Here is a 24,048-nt window from a genome sequence, read left to right as displayed (position 1 = left end):
CTGAACAAAAATATAAATGTAACATTTAAAGTGTTGGTCCCATGTTTCATGAGCTGAAATAAAACATCCCAGAGGAGTATTTCTGTCTGTAATAAAGCTCTTTTGTGGGGAAAAAGTGATTCTGATTTGCTGAGCCTGGCTCCCAAGTGGGTAGGCATATGCCCTCCCAGGCCCACCCATGCTACACCCCTGCCCAGTCATGTGAAATCCATAGATTAGGGCCTAATTTATTTATTTCAATTGACTGATTTCCTTATGAATTGTAATTCAGTAAAATCTTTTAAATTGTTGCATGTTGTGTTGATATTTTCAATTGTATCAACACGCCCATACGATCAGACTGAGCATTTTGATGGCAAAGGGAAACTCAGGGAAATAAATGATCAAACATATATTTGAAGTTATTTTCATGACATAAACACACACAGTGATTTATTAGACATACAGTGATGATTCCTTTTTTTAAAATTAAAAACACTGCATGGGGGCTTTAAAAGATGAAGTGCCTAAGCAAGATGGCTGACTTGCTAGGGCCAGTCGAATATGGAGGATGAGGACGGGAGGTTGATAGGTGTCAAGTACAAAAATGGAAAACCGTATTTCAGTAGCTCGAAAGAAATCATGAGGAAGAATGCGGAAAAGTTAAAGGAACAAATGAAAAAAACCTTGGGACAAAATGTTGAGAGAGAAGTACAAAAATAGGAAATCGTGCTACAGCCATCCGGAAGGTGAAACTGACAAGAAGAAGATGGAGACAGGGTCGAGGGAACAAGGAAAAACTCTGGGGAAAGAGAGGATGTTGGGTGTCAAGTATAAAAATGGAAAGCCGTACTATAGTAGCTCAGAATGTGAAACTGATGAGAGTTACATGGAGTTTGAAAGAGTTGAAGAGCGAGAATATTATGTTTTTAAAAATGTAGGAGCGGATTCGGAGCTGCAAGGTGTGGAGGTTGATGTGTCTGTGAAGAGTGGGAAGAAACAAAAGCATGAAAAATATGTTTCTGGCCCAGTGGAAGTGAGACTTTTGGAGAAATGGATCCTTGCCTTCTGGCTGATCCATATGTGGTGTCAGGTTGGGTGAAGAAGAGTTTAGGGACTGTTGAGTCAGTGAAAGCAACTGGGTCTCAGAGCATTTCGTATTATTCTGTACGTAAATCCGAGACACTCCTTTAGTATGATGTGTATTCATTTGTGGATGTCCATCACCTATTTCGTATGATATGTCATACATGTCGATCCAGAGCACCCCAAACATACTCAGTGGGTGGCATGTCTGGTGAGTATGCAGGCCATGGAAGAACTGGAACATTTTCAGCTTTTGGAATTGAGAACAGATCCTTGCGACACGGGACTGTGCATTATCATGCTGTAACATGAGCTGATGGTGGCGGATGAATGGCACAATAGGACTCAAGATCTCGTCACGATAGCTCTGTGCATTCAAATTGCCATCGATAAAATGCAATTATGTTCGTTGTCTGTAGCTTATGCCTGCCCATATCATAACCCCACCGCCACCATGGGGCACTCTGTTCACAACGTTGACATCAGCAAATGGCTCGACCACACGATGCCATACACGCTGTCATCTGCCCTGCACAGTTTAAAACAGGATTCTTCGAAGGCCATCGAAGGTGAGCATTTGCTCACTGAACTCGGTTACGATGCCGAACTGCATTCAAGTCAAGACCCTGGTGAGGACGACAAGCACGCAGATGAGCTTCCCTGAGACGGTTTCTGACAGTTTGTGCAGAAATCCTTTGGTTGCGCAAACCCACTGTTTCATCAGCAGTCCGGGTGGCTGGTCTCAGACCATCCGCAGGTGAAGAAGCCGGATGTGGAGGTCCTGGGCTGGCGTGGTTACACGTAGTCTGCAGTTGTGAGGCAAGTTGGACGTACTGCCAAATTCTCTAAAACGACATTGGAGGCGGCTTATGGTAGAGAAATGAACATTCAACTCTCTGGCAACAACTCTGGTGCCAATTGCACGCTGCCTCAAAACTTCAGACATCTGTGGCATTGTGTTGTGTGACAAAACTGTCATTTTAGAGTGGTATTTTATTGCCCCCAGCTCAAGGTCTTATGTAGCAACATTTGAAATTGTGTTTTTTACATTGGATAAAAGTAGAGACTCAGAGCTAGAAAATTGTATATCATACACTACAGTTGAGGAATAATGGAAAATAATTATGCTTTGAACATTGATAAACTTGTAACCTAACTTTTGAGAAAATGGCCCTTGAATGTTTTGGTACCTACTGGAGAGCTCTTCTTTGTCTACACCCATTCAGCACCGTTCACACCCTTTTAAGCTTTAGGCCCACCCATCTCTTTAAGGATTCACACATGAGACTATGTACTAAACAACCAAAGATTTCAAGACTAAAGGCTGGCTTATACTACGGGTGTGTTCGTACATTTTATCTGGAGTGCCAGAGTGTGCTCTGGGCGTTCGTAAACTCAGAGCGTTGTCAGATTGGCCATTCGTAAATTCAGAGCATTTCGCTCTTGGAGCGTTCACAGCGCACACTGGACGCTCTGGCCGAAAAGTAGGGTTGATCTGAGCGTTCTGACCTAACAACAGCAGTCAAGCACCAAGCTAACTGGCTAATGTTGGCTGGCTTGCTAACTACTTCCAGACAAAAAAGAGAGAACAGCTCACGCTGACCATTTTACTCACCCTAGCAGAGCTGGTTAGGCTGTTTTTATGTTATCCAGAGCATTGGTGACTGCAACTGTGCTGCTGGCAACAATTTAATTACGCTTTTTGCCAACGTTTACTGACACCGGCCATATTCAACTGGTGTCAGTTATTCTGCGCTCTGGCACACTCAGACGAGAGTGCTCTGAAATCGGAGTAGATAGCCAGAGCGAATTTACCAGCTATGCCTATCAACAGTGACATCAAACATTCTATTGAAATAGTTACTTGCTTAGTGGAGTCTTTTGTTTAGACATGTAGTTAGCTAGCTAAACAATGAACCGTAATCCCAACTCATAACGTTACTACCCTGCATGAATCTGCAGGTAGCTAACCAACCAGGTTCAATGTTAGCTAGCTAACATAGGCTATAACTAGCAATGCAAATGGCTCTGAGATACAAATAATATTACTACGCAGATCATACACGTAACGTTAGCTAGCTAGCCAGCCAGTACATTTTAACTTGAAATGAAAATGACTTTCTGACAAAATTAGAAATGTGTAATATCTGAAAATGTAGCTAGCTAGACTCTCTTACTCGTATACATGGATGGACGCTTCTCCCTCTCTGTCACGGATGGCGTGGTTGCCCTTTGTTTGAAGATGTAATCCGGAGCCTTCTGTGTGTTCTCTTTTCAACTCAGTCTGCATATTTGCAATCAAACGCCAGAATTTTCTCCATCTCCTTAGTTATCATACTCTAATTCCACTGATTTCAAAACTCAGTCCTCCAGAAAGTAGAGAGCAACACTTATGCAGTTCTACTACGTGATATATTTCAAAAAAGCGGCTTTAGAAAGGATTACCTACCCATACTGACCAGCTCATATTATAGATAGAAGCGTGCTACATGGCAGACCAATCCGAACTCATCTCTCGGCATGTCCAGGCATCTCATCATCTCAGCCAATCATGGCTAGCGGGAAGGTTGCTGTCGTTTTCCATGGCTAAACCAACTAGGCTTGTAATTTAACAATTGTATTAGTATTTACAGATGGCATTCAAGTTTATAATTAAGGCACATGAAAGTTCACATGTTCCAGAATGTCTGCCAAAACATGCATGTTGATATTGTTCTAAATGTAATCTCTGTGTCTATGCACATGTACAGTGGGGAAAAAAGTATTTAGTCAGCCACCAATTGTGCAAGTTCTCCCACTTAAAAAGATGAGAGAGGCCTGTAATTTTCATCATAGGTACACGTCAACTATGACAGACAAATTGAGAGAAAAAAATCCAGAAAATCACATTGTAGGATTTTTAATGAATTTATTTGCAAATTATGGTGGAAAATAAGTATTTGGTCACCTACAAACAAGCAATATTTCTGGCTCTCACAGACCTGTAACTTCTTCTTTAAGAGGCTCCTCTGTCCTCCACTCGTTACCTGTATTAATGGCACCTGTTTGAACTTGTTATCAGTATAAAAGACACCTGTCCACAACCTCAAACAGTCACACTCCAAACTCCACTATGGTCAAGACCAAAGAGCTGTCAAAGGACACCAGAAACAAAATTGTAGACCTGCACCAGGCTGGGAAGACTGAATCTGCAATAGGTAAGCAGCTTGGTTTGAAGAAATCAACTGTGGGAGCAATTATTAGGAAAGGGAAGACATACAAGACCACTGATAATCTCCCTCGATCTGGGGCTCCACGCAAGATCTCACCCTGTGGGGTCAAAATGATCACAAGAACGGTGATCAAAAATCCCAGAACCACACGGAGGGACCTAGTGAATGACCTGCAGAGAGCTGGGACCAAAGTAACAAAGCCTACCATCAGTAACACACTACGCCGCCAGGGACTCAAATCCTGAGTGTCCCCCTGCTTAAGCCAGTACATGTCCAGGCCCGTCTGAAGTTTGCTAGAGTGCATTTGGATGATCCAGAAGAGGATTGGGAGAATGTCATATGGTCAGATGAAACCAAACTAGAACTTTTTGGTAAAAACTCAACTCGTCGTGTTTGGAGGACAAAGAATGCTGAGTTGCATCCAAAGAACACCATACCTACTGTGAAGCATGGGGGTGGAAACATCATGCTTTGGGGCTGTTTTTCTGCAAAGGGACCAGGACGACTGATCCGTGTAAAGGAAAGAATGAATGGGGCCATGTATCGTGAGATTTTGAGTGAAAACCTCCTTCCATCAGCAAGGGCATTGAAGATGAAACGTGGCTGGGTCTTTCAGCGAGACAATGATCCCAAACACACCGCCCGGCCAACGAAGGAGTGGCTTCGTAAGAAGCATTTCAAGGTCCTGGAGTGGCCTAGCCAGTCTCCAGATCTCAACCCCATAGAAAATCTTTGGAGGGAGTTGAAAGTCTGTGTTGCCCAGCTACAGCCCCAAAACATCACTGCTCTAGAGGAGATCTGCATGGAGGAATGGGCCAAAATACCAGCAACAGCGTGTGAAAACCTTGTGAAGACTTACAGAAAACGTTTGACCTGTGTCATTGCCAACAAAGGGTATATAACAAAGTATTGAGAAACTTTTGTTATTGACCAAATACTTATTTTCCACCATAATTTGCAAATAAATTCATAAAAAATCATACAATGTGATTTTCTGGATTTTTCTTCCTCATTCTGTCTGTCATAGTTGACGTGTACCTATGATGAAAATTACAGGCCTCTCTCATCTTTTTAAGTGGGAGAACATGCACAATTGGTGGCTGACTAAATACTTTTTTTCCCCACTGTATTTATGTTCAAGTAGTCTACCCTAGTGGTGTTATGTTGGCACAGTTCAACTATCCTTCAAATTGTGCAATGGGGTATAATTTATTATATATTTTTGTCTTACAGACAATACAGTGTGGTGCCTGGGCTTCTTCCTGGAGTGGATTCTTGGCGAGAAACATAATTCCTTTGCCTGCATGTGTCATTGTAGCAGAACTGTATCCCGTGAACTGTATCCCTCTCGATGGATTACACATTTTGCTGGATTTCAAGCAGAAGATGACTCAAGAGGAGCTGAATTGCAGTTTGATCATGACCACCTCTCCCATCATCTGCTGATCTCCGATGTCAACAACTACAGACCAGTATCCCTTCTTTCTTTTCTCTCAAACTCTTGAGCGTGCCGTCTCTAGCCAACTCCTGCTATCTCTCTCAGAATGACCTTCTTGGTCCAAACCAGTCAGGTTTCAAGACTGGTCATTCAACTGAGACTGCTCTTCTCTGTGTCACGGAGGCTCTCCGCACTGCTAAAGCTAACTCTCTCTCCTCTGCTCTTATCCTTCTAGACCTATCCGCTGCCTGTGATACTGTGATCCATCAGATCCTCCTCTCCACCCTCTCCGAGTTCGGCTTCTCCGGCGCTGCTCACTCTTGAATTGTGTCCTACCTGACAGGTCGCTCCTACCAGGTGGCGTGGTGAGAATCTGTCTCTGCACCATGTGCTCTCACCACTGGTGTCCCCCAGGGCTCAGTTCTAGGCCCTCTCCTATTCTCTCTATACACCAAGTCACTTGGCTCTGTCATATCCACACATGGTCTCTCCTATCATTGCTACGCAGACGACACACAATTAATTTTCTCCTTTCCCACTTCTGATAACCAGGTGGCGAATCGCATCTCTGCATGTCTGGCAGACATATCAGTGTGGATGTCGGATCACCACCTCAAGCTGAATCTCGGCAAGACGGAGCTGCTCTTCCTCCCAGGGAAGGACTGCCCGCTCCATGATATCGCCATCACGGTTGACAACTCCATTGTGTCCTCCTCCCAGAGTGCAAAGAACCTTGGCGTGACCCTGGACAACACCCTGTCATTCTCCACTAACATTAAAGCGGTGACCCGATCCTGCAGGTTCATGCTCTACAACATTCGTAGGGTACGACCCTACCTTACACAGAAAGCGGCACAGGTCCTAATCCAGGCACTTGTCATCTCCCGTCTGGATTACTGCAACTCGCTGTTGGCTGGGCTCCCTGCCTGTGCAATGAAACCCCTACAACTTATCCAGAATACTGCAGCCCATCTGGTGTTCGACCTTCCCAAGTTCTCTCATGTCACCCCGCTCCTCCGCACACTCCACTGGCTTCCAGTTGAGGCTCGCATGTACTACAAGACCATGGTGCTTGCCTACGGAGCTGTGAGGGGAACGGCACCTCCTTACCTTCAGGCTCTGATCAGACCCTACACCCAAACGAGGGCACTGCGTTCATCCACCTCTGGCCTGCTAGCTCCCCTACCTCTACGGAAGCACAGTTCCCGCTCAGCCCAGTCAAAGCTATTTGCTGCTCTGGCACCCCAATGGTGGAACAAGCTCCCCCACGACGCCAGGTCAGCGGAGTCACTGACCACCTTCCGGAGACACTTGAAACCCTAACTCTTTAAGGAATACCTGGAATAGTATAAAGTAATCCTTCCCACCCCCCCCCATTAAAAAAAAGTGGTTGTCCCACTGGCTATCATAAGTTGAATGCACCAATTTGTAAGTCGCTCTGGATAAGAGCGTCTGCTAAATGATGTAAATGTAAAAATGTAAATGATCACCAGTTGTCTTAGCTACAGAATGTTACACCAGATAATGTGAATTAACCAAATATTTTTGGTATACATTATTGGGAGTTACAGGATAGGTACTGTTTGGTATAGCGCATAGGTTTCAACCAACCTTATCTTGGTGATGCTGTTTTCTTTCTCGATTCGTGAAAACAGGTGTCTCATAAAATGTCCGTGCCCAGTTGCAGGGGTTCAGTTTGAATGTATAAAACACTCAGTTATTAAAATAAATATTATTTTTCTCAATTAAGTAATCCAACAATGTTTATAGCACCATCTTATCTATTTCAAGTCTTCTCTCATTGTCTGTCATCAGGACATGTGGCACTTTGGGGTGGACACTCACCTGTCTCAATCAATGAGAGAATACTTGAAATAGATAAGATGGCGGTGTACACTGTTGGATTACTTCATGGAGCCCAAAAATATTTATTTTAATAACGGAGCATTTTCTAAATTCATACTGACCTCCTGCAACTGGACACAGACATTTTGAGACTCCTGTTTCCACAAATTGAGGACGAAGATGGCATCGCCAAGCTAAGGTTGGTCAAAAATGATCTGTGCTACACCAAACAGTACCTATCCTGTAACCAGAAATGTTTGGTTAAATCACATTATATGTTAAGTTGTGTATTATTATTATTTATATTGTTACTTTATCAAATCTCTAGTAACCCATTATACTCTTCTTCACAAATTATTCCTTTACACTAGTGTTCTATTCATACAGGGGTTTAAATATTTACACTAGTGTTTACACTATTTAACAGCAAATTCGGGAATGGTACTTTCTCCTTTCATATCCATCACATACAGAATCCCTATATAAGTTATAAATCTTAGGTATTCACATCCACACCACTACATGTGTGTAACGAAGACGCAGGGAGTCAGGAAGCAGGTGCAGATGGTGAGTTTAGTAATAACGAACACGGAGAAGCATCCGGACATGAAAACAGAACCAATACTGCCTGATCACTGAGGTTGGTGAGGGCTATATGAAGGGAGAGTAATTAGGGTGGTGATGAAGTCCAGATGTGCTTAATGATGGGGAGCAGGTGTGCTCAATTGTGGTTGCCAGGTGTGCGTAATGTGGGTTGCCAGGACTGGTGGTTAGTAGACCGGCGATGTCGAGCACCGGAGGGAGGGACCAGGAGTAGGCGTGACAATGTGCATCTACAACGATTCAATAACACCTTGTGCTCAATAACACCTTGTGCTATTATCAGTGGTTCTCAGACCACGTAGACACTCTTGAATGCCTACTTTTCTATCGTTACATCCTATGCACCATATGTATCTTTCTATACGTATAAAATAACACCTCATGCTATTACCATGTGCGGTGTTGGACAGAACCCCTATATAAAATTATAGATCGAAAAACTCAGCTTGGGTATTCATTCAGACACGCACCTCTTTCACACCTTAACTAGTCCCCTGACAGTTCTCATTCGCTCAGTACTTAATAGTAATAATATCTCTTATCTAAATTTCAAACCTCTTATTATCCAAATTTCAATCCTATTATTATCCAAATTTCAATCAGATTAATATCCACATTTCTATATTTTAATCTCCAAATTTCAATCAGCTTAACACGTCCTTTCCACACTCACACAACTCTCAAATCCACATTCACTTAGTACTATTCCAAAACAGACTTAGTAATCTCCCTTTATTACTCCATGTGCATCTTAAATGATTATCTTGTCGTTACTTACTATGCACCATATGTATCTTCAACGGTTCTCTTGCCGCTACTTGCTATACATATAAAATAACACCACATGCTCAATAACACCTCGTGCTATTAGTAGTGGCTGCAGACCACGTAGACACCTCTCTTATAAATGCCTACAGGTCAGCTGTCAGCGGGGCTTTCCCATGGTACCGTTACTTGCCCTCACTCTAGTCTTCTCTATAAGACTAGCTCTAGCCTTCTTCTTAAGACTAGTGGTACCTTGTGGTCCTCTGTAGCTCAGCTGGTAGAGCACGGCGCTTGTAACGCCAAGGTAGTGGGTTCGATATCCGGGACCACCCATACACAAAAATGTATGCACGCATGACTGTAAGTCACTTTGGATAAAAGCGTCTGCTAAATGGCATATTATTATTATTATTATTTATATGTTTAGTTTTATTGGTTTTGTTTGATAGAGATTCATTTAAATTGACTTACTGAAATTCAGTCGCCGTGCCCCTCAATTGTTCGTGGATGATGTGTGTCCTACTGGTCAGACGGGAATTTCCCTCACACGTCATGAAATGCGCCACCGGTTTTCCTCGCAGACCCTCACTGGAAAGCTCTGCAGGCAGAATCAATCATTCAGTTCGTGATGCCGGATTGTCATGGAAATTACGACCAGGGACACCTGAAGTCAATCTTAAATTAATCATTCTTTATTGTCAGCAAGCTGGAGAGGTCACAGTCAAATTTAGATGCATAAAGTACCGGTCTGAAGTGAGCTCTACCGGGGCAGTCCCATTAGTTATCTTATATACTGCTTACACAGACAAGCTACATAGGCATGGTTCATAGGGTTGGTTCCTGCATGTGACTGGCACCTTCTCCTACCTTAATTTATAGAACATATTCCTGTATGTCTGAGGAGGGGGTCATGACTGTCTCCCCCTCATATCTCTACCCAGCACCTACAGGAACCAATGATTGTATGAGACAAGATGTACAATACATTTTTCTTCACAAGTGTTTATAATATGTTGTTTAATACGACATGTAGCCTATTTGAAATGATGAGCGCTTCTTACAGTCATCTTTTCCTGTTGTTTATTAAAAAACTTTTCATTCAAATCATATGGTTTGGTTTCAATACTTCAAAACCAAATGGTAGGTCCAGGTAGTCACAAAAAAATATAGGTGTTGGTTAAATTATGATTTTAATGAATGGAGTGAATTTGGATCCGCATTTTTAAAATTTTTGGAGTGAGGAAAGTACATGGCGCGCCGGATTGGTGATCATTCTTGATAGCTACAAACCACTGGCAGCATCAGCGTAGGTAGAACGGTGAACGATAACTCATTTTTGCGCTTGTTTGTAATTTGCACAGCCAGACAGAACAACACCAGGGCATGCTGACATTAGTGAAAAACAAACATATACAGTATATATATTTTTAATCAGAGATTACTGTGTATTGGTGTTCGCAGTAAACAACGCCACATGAACTAAGTTTGTGGGCATGCTCCATCTACCTAGCGGGGCGATATCGGCATTCGCTATGAATGCAGACAAATTCACAGGAAGTTGAAACTTCCCGATTCTACCAGTGAAATTAAAATGTGCTCGTTCTAGCTTGTAGTTTGGAGAATGTTGATGTTTATGACAAAAACGTAATGTTGTTAATATAGTAATGACTATATGCCGTGGCAGAGCGAAATTCCCCTTTAAATCGAGTTGGAAAGCTATGGCAAGACTTGAAAATGGCTATCTAGCAATGATCAACAACCAATTTGACAGAGCTTGAAGAATTTAAAAAAGAATAATGTGCAAATATTGTACAATCAAGTTGTGCAAAGACTCACAGCTGTAATCGTTGCAAAAGGTGATTCTAACATGCATTGACTCAGGCGATTGAATACTTATTTAATCAAGATATATTAGTTGACAAAAAATTACAACTAATTCCATTTTAATCCCACCTTGTAACACTACAAAATGTGGAAAAAGTCAAGGGGTTCGAATACTTTCTGAAGGCATTGTAGCTAGTTAACTAGGTACAGTTGAAGTCGGAAGTTTACATACACCTTAACCAAATACATTTAAACTCAGTTTTTCAGAATTCCTGATATTTAATCCTAGTAAAAATTCCCTGTTTTAGGTCAGTTAGGATCACCACTTTATTTTAAGAATGTGAAATGTCAGAATAATAGTAGAGAGAATGATTTATTTCAGCTTTTATTTATTTCATCACATTCCAAGTGGGTCAGAAGTTTACATACACTCAATTAGTATTTGGTAGCATTGCCTTTCAATTGTTTAACTTGGGTCAAACATTTTGGGTAGCCTTCCACAAGCTTCCCACAATAAGTTGGGTGAATTTTGGCCCATTCCTCCTGACAGAGCTGGTGTAACTGAGACAGGTTTGCAGGCCTCCTTGCTCGCACACGCTTTTTCAGTTCTGTCCACAAATGTTCTATAGGATTGAGGTCAGGGCTTTGTGATGGCCACTCCAATACCTTTACTTTGTTGTCCTTAAGCCATTTTGCCACAACTTTGGAAGTATGCTTGGGGTCATTGTCCATTTGGAAGACCATTTGCGACCAACCTTTAACTTCCTGACTGATGTCTTGAGATGTTGCTTCAATATATCCACATATTTTCCTTCCTCATGATGCACCCCCACAGCATGATGCTGCCACCCCGTGCTTCACGGTTGGGACGGTGTTCTTCGGCTTGCAAGCGACCCCCTTTTTCCTCCAAACATAACGATGGTCATTATGGCCAAACAGTTCTATTTTTGTTTCATCAGACCAGAAGACATTTCTCCAAAAAGTACGATCTTTGTCCACATGTGCAGTTGCAAACCGTAGTCTGGCTTTTTTATGGCGGTTTTGAAGCAGTGGCTTTTTCCTTGCTGAGCGGCCTTTCAGGTTATGTCGATATAGCACTAATTTTACTGTGGATATAGTTACTTTTGTACCTGTTTCCTCCAGCATCTTCACGAGGTCCTTTGCTGTTGTTCTGGGATTGATTTGCACTTTTCGCACCAAAGTACATTAATCTCTAGGAGACAGAACGTGTCTCCTTCCTGAGCGGTATGACGGCTGCGTGGTACCATGGTGTTTATACTTGCATACTATTGTTTGTACAGATGAACGTGGTACCTTCAGGTGTTTGGAAATTGCTCCCAAGGATGAACCAGATTGTGGAGGTCTACAATTCTTTTTCTGAGGTCTTGGCTGATATCTTTTGATTTTCCCATGATGTAAAGTAAAGAGGCACTGAGTTTGAAGGTAGGCCTTGAAATACATCCACAGGTTCACCTCCAATTGACTCAAATGACGTCAATTAGCCTATCAGAAGCTTCTAAAGCCATGACATCATTTTCTGGAATTTTCCAAGCTGTTTAAAGGCACAGTCAACTTAGTGTATGTAAACTTCTGGCCCACTGGAATTGTGATACAGTGAATTATAAGTTAAATAATCTGACTCTAAACAATTGTTGGAAAAATTACTTGTGTCATGCACAAAGTTGATGTCCTAACCAACTTGCCAAAACTGTAGTTTGTTAACAAGACATTTGTGGAGTGGTTGAAAAACAAGTTTTAATGACTCCAACCTAAGTGTATGTAAACTTCCGACTTCAACTGTAGATCATTTAATTGATAATGCCTGAGATGCTGGTGTTTGGAGGATATATTGACACAGATGTTGTTAGGCCTGAGAAGTCGACCATGCATATTCAAATAATGATTGAGATATTTTCATACTATTTCATCCTTCCACAAGATATGGTCCTGACACAAATCTAGGGTTGCTACCCAAGCCGGCTGGTCGTTCGTTCTATCAGTTTGTTTGCTAGAGACGCGACCCAGTCGTTAAGTGTTTTTGTTCTGTATCTATGGACACGACCCAGTCGTTCGTTCTAAATGTTCCATTGCCATACTGGCTGGCAATGTTATTTTCCCTTGCTAGCTAGCTAGCCAACTAAGGCAAACTTACAGTCACGTCAAAAAGTACAGCCAGAATAACAGCAAAGTAGCAGCATTTGCATTTGTTTAAGCTGTTTTCTAGTGACATTTATTTGGATACCTCCATAACAATGAGCTAATGAGGCACGATTTTTCCTGGCATAGAAGCACATTAAGGTCCTGGAGTGGCCTAGCCAGTCTCCAGACCTTAATCCCATAGAAATCTGTGGAGGGAGCTGAAGGTTCGAGTTGCCAAACGTTAGCCTCGAAACTTAATGACTTGGAGAAGATCTGCAAAGAGGAGTGGAACAAAATCCCTCCTGAGATGTGTGCAAACCTGGTGGCCAACTACAAGAAACGTCTGAACTCTGTGATTACCAACAAGGGTTTTGCCACCAAGGACTAAGTCAAGTTTTGCAGAGGAGTCAAATACTTATTTCCCTCATTAAAATGCAAATCAATTTATAACATTTTTGACATGTGTTTTTCTGGATTTTGTTGTTGTTATTCTGTCTCTCACTGTTCAAATAAACCTACCATTAAAATTATAGACTGATCATTTATTTGTCAGTGGGCAAACGTACAAAATCAGCAGGGGATCAAATACTTTTTTCCCTCACTGTACCACACCTCCTCAGGCCTTATTGCTTAATTATCTGCCTATGATTGTTCATTATTGACATTCATGTTTATTCCCCTGATATACAAGTGTCCTCTCACATCATGTCTGTATCATTTGTTCCCTTTCTGATCCAGAAAATTACTCACAAAAGCCATGTCTGCATCTTGTGTTGTTTGCAGTACGCCATTGTCATTTTCTTTTTGCCCTGAAATGATATCCTTGCATGATATGGCCAGAAATGTACATCTTCATCAAAAAGTAGAAATGACAGGCAAAATGTAGTTATAGACAAGAATGCTGTTGAGGCTTATTTAATGAAACCTAAATTAGCATTATTATTAAAGGGATAGTTCACCCAAATTACAAAATTACACATTGGTTTCCTAAACTCTGTAATCAGTCTATGGACAACGTTTGACAGCAATTCATGCTTTTGGTTTAGTTTTCCCAGGCACTGTTTCCACATGCTAACATTTTAGCATTTGACGTAACATTTTTAGTCAATTTCTTCATTTTTTAAATCTTTATAAAAAAAAAAAAATGTTTTAGGTATTCTTTCTTAAAACTGCATTGTTGGTTAAAGGCTTGTAAGTAAGCATTTCACTGTAAGGTCTACACCTGTTGTATTCGGCACGTGACAAATAACGTTTGATTTTATTTGATTTGTGGCACAAATCCCGTTCATTGGACCGATATTAGCGTTTTCGCACATCATGTCCAAATCTTCCAAAAGTATCTGGAATTGATTGTGAACCTCAACAAAGTCACGTATAGATGATTTGAACATGCTGCGCCAAATATGCTAATATCAGTTCCATGACTTATAAAATAATTAAATAAAAAAAATAACTTGAATGCATAGGGATACTAAACCAAAGCATGGATTGAGATAAAGCAAAGCAGTGCGATAAAAACAACACAGAGTTATATATGGGGTAAAAAAACATAAAGTCAAAAATACAACAGAAAATATATATACAGTGTGTGCAAATGTAGCAAGTTATGGAGGTAAGGCAATAAATAGGCTATAGTGCAAAATAATTACAATAGTATTAACACTGGAATGCTAGATGTGCAAGAGATTATGTGCAAATAGAGATACTGGGGTGCAAAAGAGCAAAATAAATAACAATATAGGGATGAGGTAGTTGGGTGGGCTAATTTCAGATGGGCTGTGTACAGGTGCAGTGATCGGAAAGGTGCTCTGACAACTGATGCTTAAAGTTAGTGAGGGAGATAAGAGTCTCCAGCTTCAGAGATTTTTGCAATTCGTTCCAGTCATTGGCAGCAGAGAACTGGAAGGAATGGCGGCCAAAGGAGGTGTTGGCTTTGGGAATGACCAGTGAGATATACCTGCTGGAGCGCAGACTACGGGTGGGTGCTGCTATGGTGACCAATGAGCTAAGATAAGGCGGGGATTTGCCTAGCAGTGATTTATAGATGGCCTGGAGCCAGTGGGTTTGACGACGAACATGTAGTGAGGACCAGCCAACAAGAGCGTACAGGTCACAGTGGTGGGTAGCGTATGGGGCTTTGGAGACAAAACGGATGGCACTGTGATAGACTACATCCAATTTGCTGAGTAGAGTGTTGGAGGCTATTTTGTAAATGACATCGCCGAAGTCAAGGATCGGTAGGATAGTCAGTTTTACGAGGGCATGTTTGGCAGCATGAGTGAAGGAGGCTTTGTTGCGAAATAGGAAGCCGATTCTAGATGTAACTTTGGATTGGAGATTCTTTATGTGAGTCTGGAAGGAGAGTTTACAGTCTAACCAGACACCTAGGTATTTGTAGTTGTCCACATACTCTAGGTCAGACCCGTCAAGAGTGGTGATTCTAGTCGGGTGGGCGGGTGCCAGCAGCGTTCGATTGAAAAGCATGCATTTAGTTTTACTAGTGTTTAAGAGCAGTTGGAGGCTACTGAAGGAGTGTTGTATGGCATTGAAGCTCGTTTGGAGGTTTGTTAACACAGTGTCCAATGAAGGGCCAGATGTATACAAAATGGTGTCGTCTGCGTAGAGGTGGATCTGAGAGTCACCAGCAGCAAGAGCGACATCATTGATATACACAGAGAAAAGTGTCGGCCCAAGAACCCTGTGGCACCCCCATAGAGTCTGCCATAGGTCCAGACAACAGGCCCTCCGATTTGACACACTGAACTCTATCTGAGAAGTAGTTGGTGAACCAGGCGAGGCAGTCATTTGAGAAACCAAGGCTATTTAGTCTGCCAATAAGAATGCGGTGGTTGACAGAGTCGAAAGCCTTGGCCAGGTCGATGAAGACGGCTGCACAGTACTGTCTATTATCAATCGCGGTTATAATATCGTTTAGGACCTTGAGCGTGGCTGAAGTGCACCCATGACCAGCTCGGAAACCAGATTGCATAGCGGAGAAGGTACGGTGGTATTCGAAATGGTCAGTGATCTGTTTGTTAACTTGGCTTTCAAATACTTTCGAAAGGCAGGGCAGGATGGATATAGGTCTGTAGCAGTTTGGATCTAGAGTGTCACCCCCTTTGAAGAGGGGGATGACCGCGGCAGCTTTCCAATCTCTGGGGATCTCAGACGTTATGAAAGAGAGGTTGAACAGACTAGTAATAGGGGTTGCGACAATTTCGGCGGCTAGTTTTAGAAAGAAAGGGTCCAGATTGTCTAGCCCAGCTGATTTGTAGGGGTCCAGATTTTGCAGCTCTTTCAAAACGTCTGCTGTCTGAATTTGTGTGAAGGAGAAGCGGGGGGGGCATGGGCAAGTTTCAGCGGAGGGTGCAGAGTTGGTGGCCGGGGTAGTGGTAGCCAGATGGAAAGCATGGCCAGCTGTAGCAAAATGCTTGTTGTAATTCTCGATTATTGTAGATTTATCGGTGGTGATAGTGTTTCCTAGCCTCAGTGCAGTGGGCAACTGGGAGGAAGTGCTCTTTTTCTCCATGGACTTTACAGTGTCCCAAAACTTTTTGGAGTTAGTGCTACAGGATGCAGATTTCTGTTTGAAAAAGTTTGCCTTTGCTTTCCTGACTGCTTGTGTATATTGGTTCCTAACTTCCCTGAAAAGTTGCATATCGCGGGGGCTATTTGATGCTAATGCAGTACGCCACAGGATGTTTTTGTGCTGGTCAAGGGCAGTCAAGTCTGAGGAGAACCAGGGGCTATATCGGTTCTTAGTTCTGTATTTTTTGAATGGGGCATGTTTATTTAAGATTGAGAGGAAATTACTTTTAAAGGAACAACCAGGCATCCTGTACTGACGGAATGAGATCTATATCCATCCAGGATACCTGGGCCAGGTCAATTAGGAAGGCCTGCTCGCTAAAGTGTTTTAGGGAGCGTTTGACAGTGATGAGGGGTGGACGTTTGACCGCGGACCCGTTACGGAAGCAGGCAATAAGGCAGTGATCGCTGAGATCCTGGTTGAAGACAGCTGAGGTGTATTTAGAGGGTATGTTAGTCAGGATGATATCTATGAGGGTACCCATGTTTACGGATTTAGGGTTGTACCTGGTAGGTTCGTTGATAATTTGCGTGAGGTTGAGGGCATCTAGTTTGGATTGTAGGATGGCCGGGGTATTAAGCATATCCCAATTTAGGTCACCAAGCAGTACGAACTCTGAGGATAAATGGGGGGCAATCAATTCACATATGGTGTCCAGGGCACATCTGGGGGCTGAGGGGGGTCTGTAGCAAGCGGCAACAGTGAGAGACTTATTTCTGGAAAGGTGGATTTTTAGAAGTAGAAGCTCAAACTGTTTGGGCACAGACCTGGATAGTATGATAGAGCTCTGCAGGCTATCTCTACAGTAGATTGCAACTCCACCCCCTTTGGCAGTTCTATCTAGACGGAAAATGTTATAGTTGGGGATGGACATTTCAGAATTTTTGGTGGCCTTCCTGAGCCAGGATTCAGACACTGCTAGAACATCAGGGTTGGCGGAGTGTGCTAACGCAGTGAATAACTCAAACTTAGGAAGTAGACTTCTGATGTTTACGTGCAAGAAACCAAGACTTTTGCGATTACAGAAGTCAGCAAATGATAGCGCCTGGGGAGTAGGAGTGATACTGAGGGCTGCAGGGCCTGGGTTAGCCTCTACATCACCAGAGGAACAGAGGAGGACAAGAATAAGGATACGGCTAAAGGCTTCAAGAACGGGTCTTCTAGTGCGTCGGGTACATAGAATAAAGGGGGCAGCCTTGTCCATAGACTAATCAAAGTTATAATGAGAGCTTATAGCCTATATTTTGCTCCTGCTGACGTCAGGCTCTGTTTAACGTTAGCTTTTTACTTCAACACTAGCCAGAGCTCTTTAATGTTACTGCAAGTCTCTGCCGGCAGCTAGCCACCTGACTGACATCTAAAAGCGACTATTTACCTGTTTTACATTCATTCTCAGAGAGTCTTTTTTTGTTTGTTTGGGGGATGTCTGTAGAGACGGCAAGAGTCGCGGATGTAAAAAAAATGGTCTTATGTCCGGCATCTCGCAGTAGTTTGTCAGCGGCGTCTCTAGTTGCCTACTTGTATCGCCATTTGCTGTTGGTTTATGGCCTGTGCTGTGCATCGTGAGATGGCGGAGTTAGCCGTTTGAGAGTGGTGAATGTGCTGCTAACAAGGCAAATCCAGAGGGCACAGGCTAACATAACGAACAAGCAACTGTTCATGATTCCACTCGTTCGCAAAGAGGCAGGCGCGATTAGAACTCTGATCAAGAACATAAGCGTTTTGAGCTTTGATCAATGCTGGAAACACAATAATAAGTGGGTAAACCCTAATTACCAAAATAAAAAGGTGAGTAAACACTATTTCACCAAAAAAAAGGTTTGTTTATGTGCATTTACCCTCCTCTACATCTCTGGTTACACCCACAAGCTTTGAATTTGATAGACATGACTATGACAAGAATGGACAATAGACATTTCTAAACACATTTCCTGCAATTCTACACAGTTTGACATTACTTATTATGCCTCACTTGAGGGGTATATGGAGGGGTATTTTGAAAACAGTTTAAGTGGAAGAATACGTCGTCACCATTAATGAAGGTATTTCAAAGCTATTATTAAGACACAAAAGATGAATACTGAGTTGTATTATAATAATGCACTGAGGCATATACATTTATATTAAGAAGACACAAAAGGTGAAGACTAAGTTTTATTATAGTTGGAGTTCGCCTACCTTATGCCCAGTCCATTTTTTTAAAATATAATCATTTTGTGTGAACATACAATGGACAAAGACTGACACTTGTGTTGCTGAATGTTGATCCCTACTCCCGAGTCTGTCTCCCGACCGTATTCGGTCATTCTGAAAGTTTTTCTTCTAAAGATGACGTCATACTCTTTTGGTGCATTCATTTTAGCGTGCCAGAGGTGCCTGGTCAGCACCAGCAGCGTTTTCGTCTTTGTTAAAGTATTACAGCCAACGGGAAAACCAGAACGAACGCACCATCTTTTCCTCTTCAATCTGAGCCAGATTGACAGCATTCTGATCCAAGGAGAATGGGGGGGACCAAGGGTGGCCAATCATGTTTCAGGTGGGACATGTCCCCCCATCCCCTGTGGCAACTTCGCCAATGGACACAGCAGGACCTGATCAGTCACAGCAGTGTGTCATGAAATCAATAGTCGGTGAGACTTCCAAAACAACTTGTTTCCAAAACTTTTGAACAGGTTTTTGAAATGAGTGCATGTACCATATCATCCTCCGACTATGATTCATGCAGTCACTGAGGGGCTCCAGGGAAAAGTGGTAGTCTACATGCCTCCACAGTAGCGAGAGAGGTGGGATCACTACTGCATGACGTTTGCTCATTACTCACTGAGAGTGTGAATCGCACTACGTGGAGAGTGGGCAAATATTGTTATTTGTTTTACATACTGGTGGTTATTGATGTAGTTGAAGCCTTTTTGCGAGATAAAATATAGTGCTTTTAGGGACAGGTTTTCAAACAAGCTTGGTGGTCACTCGGGCTCAGTGATCTAAGGCACTGCATCTCAGTGCTAGAGGTGCCACTACAGACCCTGGTTAGTTTTCAGGCTGTATCACAATCCGGCCGTGATTGGGAGTCCCGTAGGGTGGTGCATGCACAATTGGCCCAGCGTCGTCCGGGTTTGGCCGGGGTAGGCCGTCATTGTAAATAAGAATTTGTTCTTAACTGACTTGCCTAGTTATATAAAGGTTAAATAAAATGATGGGGAAATGTATTGCATTCTTTCAATCAATGAATTATGAAAGCAGAGGTGTAGTAGGACTGTGGAATGACAGAAAAACATCCACTCGACAAATTCAGAACACATATTTTGATCCAGAAATGTTACTCGATGAAATGCCCTTGAGTAAAGAGAAATGGTTTTGTCTCAGGACAATGTGAAAGATATTCAAAATGGCATTGGAAGGATTTTGTTTTCAGTGGTGGGTTTGAGGTATGGAACGTTAGCGGTTATGACAATACTGTGTGTGTGCGTGCCTGTGTGCGTACATTTGTGTGTGAGCAGCAGGTGTTCCATAGCGATGCTCTCCCTCTGACTGACATTGCCCTGCTGTGCTGACTAACAATAGAAAAACCAACCCCTGCAGCTTTCTCTCAATGACTAGCCACAAACCCAAACAGTCAACACCAAAATTACCCATAATCCCCCAAAGCTATTAAAAATTAATACGAAAAGTCCACCACAGGGATCCTTCTCTGTGGCTCCATGGTGACTTGCCTACCATTCCTAAGGTTGTTGCATCTATGGTCAGCTACTGGCCTGAAGCCTTTTTGTGACTGCCTCAAGACTTTTGGAGTTGTATAGCCCCCAATGAGAACAAAGCTGTAAATCTGCATTTTAACTCTTAGCCCTCTACCATTCTGTCCTTGTTACACCTCTGAAATCTTGCTCTTTCTACTTGCATTTAAAGTGCTACTCGTGTGAACCCCTGTGTCCTCTGAAAAGCCAATGGATCCAGAGACACTGACTTAACATGTCTGATAAAGCCACTGAATCACAAGAAATATGTTTAATTTTTACTGATGCAATACAATATGTTATTTGTGCATACACATAGTGTGTGTTTATGGACCTGGAGGAGCACATGCAGTGTTTCAGTCAAAGCGGAATTTGGAGGAGTACCCATGCCTAAAGGCTTAGAACATTATAGTTACAGTACATTGATTGACACCAACTTAGTGGTTAGAGTGGGCATGGGTACTTTCCGCCCTGAGCTTGGAAGGATGGGGGTTAGATCCCTGGTCGAGTCATAGCAAAGACTCAAAGAATTGGGACCCGATTCCTCTCTGCTTGACACTCTTCATTAAGGAGATGGATTGGGGGTAAGGCACTGCGATAGATTAGCGTTGTGTCTAGGGCGTGTACTTGTACATCGATCTGCCTCAAACTACAGAAACAAAATATAGGTTCCTGCCCTATGGGCCGTTCTGGCTCAGACAAGGCTACATTGATTGAATTGATACTTACAGGGCCTTCAGAAAGTATTCACACCCCTTAACCTTTTCCACATTTTGTTGTGTTACAGCCTGAATTTAAAATGGATTACATTTAGATTGTGTCACTGATCTACTCACAATAACCCATGCCACAGTGGACTTGTGTTTTAAGACATTTTTACAAATTAATAAAAAATGAAAAGCTGAAATGTCTTCAGTCAATAAGTACTCAAGCCCTTTTATGGCAAACCTAAATAACTTAAGGAATACTTAGAAATGTGCTTAATAAGTCAGATAAATTGCATGGAATAACTATGTGTGCAATAACGATTTTTCTATGACTACCTCATCTCTGTACCCCACACATACAATTATCTGTAAGGTCCCTCAGTCGAGCAGTGAATTTCAAGCACAGATTCAATGACAAAGACCAGGGAGGTTTTCCAATGCCTCGCAAAGAAGGGCACCTATTGGTAGAAATAAAAAAGCAGACATTGAATATCCCTTTGAGCATGGTGAAGTTATTAACTACACTTTGGATGGTGTATCAGTACACTAAGACACTACAAAAATGCAGGCATCCTTCCTAACTCAGTTGACGGAGAGGAAGGAAACTGCTCGGGGATTTCACCACGGTGACTTTAAAACAGAGTTAAATGGCTGTGATAGGAGAAAACTGAGGATGGATCAGCAAGATTGTAGTTACTCCACAATACTAACCTAAATGACAGTGAAAAGAAGGAAGCCTGTACAGAATAAAACATTATCCAAAACATGCATCCTGGTTGCAATAAGGCACTAAAGTAATACTGTAAAGAATGTGACAAAGAATTTAACTTGTTGTCCTGAATACAAAGCATTATATTTGTGGCAAATCCAACACAACACATCACGGAGTACCACTCTTCAAATTTTCAAGCATGGCGTTGGCTGCATCATGTTATGGGTATGCTTGCATCGGCAAGGACTAGGGAGTTTTTATTTCTATAAAAAGAAAAGGAATAGAGCTAAGCACAGGCAAAGTTCTAGAGGAAAACCTGGTTCAGTCAGCTTTCCAACAGATACTGGGAAACAAATCCACCTTTCAGCAGGACAAATAACCTAAAATGTAAGGCCAAATGTACGCTGGAGTTTCTTACCAAGAAGACAGTGAATGTTCCTGAGTGGCCTAGTTACAGTTTTGACTTAAATCAGCTTTAAAATCTATGGTAAGACATGAAAATGGCTGTCTAGCAATGATCAACAACCAACTTGAGTTTGAAGAATTTGTAAAATAATAATGGGCAAATATTGTACAATCCAGGTCTGCAAAGCTCTTAGAGACTTACCCAGAAAGACTCACAGCTGTAATTTCTGCCAAAGGTGATTCTAACTTGTATTGACTCGGAGTTGAATACTTACAGTATCTAATCAAAATACCTGAGTGTTTTTATTTTATTTTTTCTTCCACTTTTGACATTAAGAGTATTTTGTGTAGATCGTTGATAGAAACTGACAGTTAAATCCATTTTATTCCCACTTTGTAACACAACAAAATATGGAATAAATCAAGGGGTGTGTATACATTCTGAAGGCACTGTACATATAAAGCTGCTCCAATTGCACACAACCTTTTGTGGATTAACCTCTGGCTGCGTTTATACAGGCAGCCCAATTCTGATATTTCCCCCAATTAGTGGCAAAAGAGCTGATCTGACTGGTGAAAAGACCAATTTGTGGAAATTGATCAGAATTGGTCTACCTATGTAAACCCAGCCAATAAAGTTCAAAACCTTGGTTACATGGTACGGGCTAACTTGTCTCTAGATTAGCATACTCTACTTGCTAATAGAGTTATGATAGATTAATTGCTGATTTGCAGCTGGACACCTGCACACTTTCAGAATGATTCAATCGTCAATTGGCTAAAGTGCCTAACCAAACACTTCTTAAATAATCTTTAGCAGTTCTCCTTGTGCTCATTACACCTGGTTTGACAGTTCATTATTGGCTAATTACCAGGTAATAAGCACTTAAGAAGAGCATGTGATTTGCAATGTGCTTCGCCTGTATACCAATCTCTTGGCATAGTTGAGGTGAAGGTTTCTTTCTGGATTGAGGATTCACTAACAGTAGGGAACTGGAATTCAGCCGTGGTGGTCTAGGATTCAGTGTGCATGGTGCAAGGACCTAGTACAGAGTTGCGTACGCACGGACCAATCAACAGGTGGGACCAGTGGTGTAGTGGTGCCTGGAGAAGTGGGTATACTCTAAGTTTGCACCAAAATAAATCCCAAGCGGCCCGGCCGTTGAAGGAAAGGCATCCTGTGTGAAAAATTCGATGTTTTCCTATAGTTTTTTCAGGTTTTCAGGTTGGAAAACGACAAATTTGATGTTGTAAGTTCACAACAATGCTTAAACCACATCAGGAGACCATTTTTGAGGTCTGGGAAAAATCTGAAAATATGTTTTGGAGGGTGTAGTTGCTCTTTAATTCAATTGCACACCTAGCAAGAGACCATTTGCTTACCTGCGTTTCTGTACTGTATAGCGTAGGTCTATAGTGTACTTTTGATAAAAGAGTTTGCAAAACAAATGTCCTCCCGATTGATACAAATCATCATGATATCATTCTGCCAGGTAGGCCTACTTTGGAGTCAACATTTAAGTGTGAAGGTTTTTTGGGAAAGCCTTTAGAAAATGTAATTCAAACAGCGCATGATGACTGAATTCAACCAAGATTTCAGATCAAATTTTTTCAATACTTTGTTTGCATAACCGCTGTTGCCTTACAGAGGATTTATACTATACAAGCCGCAATCACCTAGTCACGCTAGCCTCGCTCTCATGTGGGTGCTTGCAAGCAAGCTAGGTAGTGCTACGTATCAACAGCCACTGTCAGCCAATCCCAGTATGGGTCGGAAGCTATGTTGAGATTCGATTGGTCACTCGCATCGTGATATAGCGGAGGATTCTAATAAAGTTCCGCTTTCCCCAACTTTAGTCCCGCCCTGTTCAGCTCCCTTGCACATCGCTCAATAGTCGCTGCCCACGCCGCTTCTCTCGATTTCCTTCCATTGAAAGTGAATGGCTTCCGATGTTTCACCGCGCAATGACGCTTCCTAATATAAATGGGCCATTAGTTAGCATTTACTGGTAG

Source organism: Coregonus lavaretus, assembly GCF_964263955.1.
Source record: "Coregonus lavaretus genome assembly, chromosome: 5".
NCBI lineage: Eukaryota > Metazoa > Chordata > Actinopteri > Salmoniformes > Salmonidae > Coregonus > Coregonus lavaretus.
The sequence above is the reverse complement of the archived record's forward strand: the minus strand, read 5'-3'. Positions refer to the sequence as shown.